Source organism: Arachis stenosperma, chromosome 5 (assembly GCF_014773155.1).
Source record: "Arachis stenosperma cultivar V10309 chromosome 5, arast.V10309.gnm1.PFL2, whole genome shotgun sequence".
NCBI lineage: Eukaryota > Viridiplantae > Streptophyta > Magnoliopsida > Fabales > Fabaceae > Arachis > Arachis stenosperma.
In genome coordinates this window covers 122,401,438-122,406,657 of record NC_080381.1, presented here as the reverse complement: position 1 = coordinate 122,406,657, position 5,220 = coordinate 122,401,438, and the positions used below count along the sequence as shown (strand labels likewise).

Here is a 5,220-nt window from a genome sequence, read left to right as displayed (position 1 = left end):
AATGAGAGAGGAGTCTCTGTCCCATAAAAAACTATTGTCATCCCTGGTTTGAGATTGTTCTGGTAGAAAAAAAGTATATAAATTAAATTATTTTAAAATATATCCCATGAGATGAGAATAATTTTCAAAACTTGAATTATCTAGCTATGTCTCGTTGTTCAAATATGTTATGCGTTAGGTCTTTGACTCATTAATCTCATGCCAAATACTAGTACATGTATATAGTGCATTTGAATTCCAATGTGAAAAATGTTAATTTATCAAAATTCACCTTTGAGTTTCCAAAGAGGAAAAATATTTATTTAATTCACGATTCATGGTAATCACAACGAAATTATTTGGTACATGAAATAACGCACGCAGGTACTTGTTGGTAGATTTGTCTCTCGAATGTGGATAATTACTTATATATATAAATATAGTACTCTTGAAGAATTAGTAAGTTAAAGGTAGTTACAATCAAATGTATTGCAAGCGAACTTGTATTATTCCGAGAAATTCATCATGTAATAAAATATTTAGAGAAAATATTCATTTAAACAACATGTATAGTGAACCTTTTCAAAATAGTAAAAAAGACAAGAGCTCAGACGGCACTTGAATTCATCCATTAGGATCAGATCGTGAAGGACCCTATCCAACACAAAGTTTGGATTACATCACTGCTCTCAACACACATTGCACCAGCCGGGAATTGAACCCGGGTCTGTACCGTGGCAGGGTACTATTCTACCACTAGACCACTGGTGCTATGATGAAATTTAGTTATTCGGTTTTTAATTTCTATAAGGACAACTTTCTTACCACTTCTCTTATCCCACAAACATATACACACAATCTCTTGTGAACTTAGGCGTGCAGCTGCAACTTTTTTTAGATGATTTAATTAGAATCGAAATGATTTAATGCGTTAAAAATTTTAAAAATATATTTTTATTCTTTAGATATATTAATATAAAAGAGAAACGGTTTAAAAATAATTTGGGAGAAGTTTGTGTTTGGCCCACAAAAAATAGTTTGAGATCCAAATAATTTTAAAAGTTCAAAATTTTTAATATGTCAAATTCAAGCTTATGAAAATAGTATGATAGGCCATTTTGAAAAATGTATCCTCTACATTTTTTTTTAACAATTCAAAAAATAAAATGTGATCTCTCACCATTAATTTTATAAATAAAACTAAAAATAAATATAAAAAAAGAATAATAAAAGGTTAAAAATCACACTTTACACTCTCAAATTTTTTTAACCATTGAAAAGGTCCATTTTCACCATTTTAGACCAATAAATATATAATTTTATTGTACTAAAAAGTATAATAACAAGGACTTGAGCTTGTATATTTTATTTTATTTAAAGTCTTTTATTTACTATTCTACTTATTTCTTTAACTACATGTATATATCTTCATTTTTTTATATATTTAATATCTTTAATTTTATTTAATTGTATTTATTTATTTTGTATTTTTTTTAATTATCAAAATTCCTAACAAATTTTAAATCAAATTAAGTTTTAGAATTATTTATTATAAGTCTAACCTGTTAAGGGTGAACTCTAACCTATTTTCTCTCTTATCAACAATTAATAGCAACCGTCTTATAATTAATGGTCGTTGTAGCAGTGGTAGGTTGTATTACAAATAAAGGAATACAAAGGGCAAAATTATCCATTCAAATTAAATACATTTTTGTTAAAGTAAGAATTTACATGCAATTATTTTTATGTAAAATTAATATTTAAAAATTTTTAGATAATAGATAAATACTCTTTTTTCTCCTGACCCTTTATCCGAAAAACGACACACACTTTATTTTTGTGTGTGTCATCTTTTAGGTAAAAAGTCATGAGCCGAAAAAAGTATTTATGTTTAGATAATTTAATATTTGTCTAGCTAGATTATTATCTAATAATTTTTAATTATTAACATCACATAAAAATAATTATATATTAATCTTCATCTTTTATTAAACTATATTTATAAAAAAATATTAATTTGTAAATTAATTAATTTTTAATTTAGTTCAACGAAAATAGTATTTTAAAGATATTATATTTTAAATAGTAAAAGTTCAAGTGCAATCAATTTTTGGGCAATTTATCATATTAAATAATATGAAAACTAATTTTACCACAATGCACAAAATGAAAAATGGATACCAGAATGCATTTTTCTTCTAATCTATGTAAATCGCGACAGGGGGTCCCGCAGTTTACGAATACACGTAATCCGCTATTGGGTGTCGCGGATTACGTGCAACTAAAAATGAGCATAAACCGTGACGGGGTGTCGCGGTTTACATGTTGGCGTAGAATGTGCATAAACCGCGAGAGAGGTGTAGCGGTTTATGCATTAGTATAAATACGCTGAAGGGGTCTCGCGGATTACATTTGTGCTGGAAGAGAAAGATTTCTAGAGAGAGAAGTAGTGGTTTTCTAGAAAAAGAAAAAGAGAGAGAAGTGGTTGAATTGAGTTGAGATCGGAGCCGGGACCATGGCGGAGGCACGCAGTCTATACAGGCTAAACGGCGTTGCGAACATTGTTGGGAGCATAAACAAAGAGATTAGTTTGGTTATTTTTAGTTAATGTATGTTGTATAATATTTTTCGTATTTTTCGGTGTTTTGGTTATTTTTAGTTTCGTAATTGTTAGTTAATTTATTTAAATTTAGATTTAAATTATTATTTTAAATCATAAAATGTAGTATTTAAATTATTATTTTAATTATTTATATCTTTCATTGAATTTTGTAATTAGAAAATAGAAAGTGTATGTTATCAGTTTAAACATTAAAATTGTAGTTATGTGGTTGATGACTATAAATTATTACTGTTGAATTTTTTATATGTTTGGTTTATTCTGTGACATGCTCCAGGCGACTAGGTGTATATATAGTGTTCGGAGGCAGCAGAACATGCCTCTGTATGACAGGATCGTTCCATATCTAGAAAGGGCCGATTTGTACCACATGGCAAGGCTCAACGCCAGGTGGTTTTGGTTGGATGAGCCCTTAGTTAGTGCTTTCATTGAGAGGTGGCGTCCTGAGACATATACCTTTCATATGCCCTTTGGAGAGTGCACTATCACGCTGCCCATGGATGGTTTACCGGTATCCGAGTGCCTTATTGATTTTGAGAGGTTTATGGAAGAAGGAAAACCGGCGTGGGAGTGGTTTGAGAAACTGTTTGGCGAGCTTCCACCATAGAATAAGGTGAAGCAGTATACAGTCCACTTTACCTGCTTTCATGAGAGGTTTAGGGTGCTGCCAGATGATGCTACGGAGGAGACCGTACGCATATATGCACAGAGGAGCACAGTCGGTTATGGTGTGCATGTACTTACTTGATATACTTCGCCGTCATTGAGTGGCACCAGGTGGATAGGGTGCTGACACAGCTGGGTGGCGTTCAGCACGAGCCTGAGCCGGCCTCGAATATTGATTGGCTCTATGCCAAGGATGGGAGGGGTGGGGAGAGATAGTTTTCGAGCTACTACCAGGTATGGAACCTTAGTTGGAAGAACAGGTTTGATGCTGTCCTAAGTATCCCCCGGGTGCCTGATCCCGGGGCGTCCGCAGACTTTTTGCGATGGTGGTACAGAGTGGCTCTTAGGTTTCTGTCGCCAGATTTCTTGATTGCCGATCCTAGGGTTGAGGAGATCTCCCAGGATTTTGTTCAGAGAGGGTCGTCACAGGCTCCTTCTAGGGTGCCAGACGTGCCAGACAACAGGTGCGTGGAGCGGTGGCAACGCGTGGGTACCAGGGCTACAGACCGAGAGTGGCGATGACTGGATGACATGATTCAGGATGATAGATCCAGTGACGACGGAGTCAGACATGCTGATCACCCTGTCTGGCGTGGCTGCCTCAGCGTCGGGGTGGTTTAGCAGGGGGCACATCTACTGGTCCTGGTGATAGACCCACTGGGCATGCAGGGGCGGAGACCCAGGAGGTTCCTCTTACACATGTTTCGATCTCCCAGATATACCATGACATCCATGGCCAGATGTATGATGACCTAGCGGGTCTACTTTCACGATGGATATGGACCACGAGGTTGGGAGTTCACAATTCTATTCTGACTTTGCAGATCTCATCCGGGATGACAATCCTCCCATTTTCAGCAGCAGACTGCACAGGATCAGGTGCCTGAGACCCAGCCCCGGATGGACGTTGCGCATGGGTACCACCCATATATGGATGATATACAGCGGTACCAGCCGCAGTTGTCTGACCCTCATGGATTCCACCCCAGCTACATGTAGAACTGAATGAGCCTGCTGGCAGTCTGTATGACAGTTCGTTGGGCATGGGAGGGACGCCTGCATCTGCATATGGCGTGGGCATGCCAGTCGATCCTCCAGCACAGCAGCGCCAAAGGCCCGCTAGAGTGAGACAGACTGCCCAATGTGGTACATGGTCGCATCTCCTGGGCGCATTTGGACATGACTCTGACGACGAGGATGAGGACAGGCAGGAGCCGTAGCTTACTATTTTATGGTTTCATTGATGATACTTATGTATGTCGGATTTACCATGTACTTTTCTATTATATGTGTTTGTACTTAGTTTATTTCCATTGAATTAGGTGTATGTAGCGTATATTTTTTTTTATTAACCACGCACTTTATTTTATGTTTATATAAATTGTTTACTAATGCATAAACTGCTACACCCCTCTCGTGGTTTATGCACATTCTATGCCAACACGTAAACCGCGACACCCCTGTCGCGGTTTATGCTCATTTTTAGTTGCACGTAATCCGTGACACCCCTATAGCGGATTACGTGTATTCGTAAACCGCAGGACCCTTGTCGCAGTTTACATAGATTAAAAAAAAATGCATTCTGGTATCCATTTTTCATTTTGTGCATTCTTGTAAAATTGATGACTTAAATCTCGCCAAAGATCCACGACAACATTGCACCACAACACACAACCGAAAATCTTAGAAATAAGAGAAGCATGAAGCTAGGAAAGCATACAAGAATTACAACATTCCCAAGCCTCAAAAGTAGGGTCAGTCTTATTAGGTTTGTGGAGAGAACCATTCACAAATAGAAATTTGTTCTTCGTCTTCAGAGAGATTGTCACAGAACGAGACTAAGAATGATAATTTGTGATTGTTCAGGGAAATGGAAGTGAGTGAGATACCAGGATTTTCGCTCGCATGAAAAAAAATTGACTAGAAGGATCCTAATTGAGATTGGAGTTGGATCT

General features: G+C 36.6%; 1 non-coding gene across 1 annotated transcript; it reads right to left on the bottom strand.

Moving 5' to 3' along the window:
• Positions 1 to 679: 679 nt before the first annotated feature.
• On the bottom strand, positions 680 to 750 carry TRNAG-GCC (transfer RNA glycine (anticodon GCC)). Its single transcript has one exon. It is a non-coding gene; the product is annotated as a tRNA-Gly (tRNA).
• Between the last annotated feature and the right edge of the window lie 4,470 nt (positions 751 to 5,220).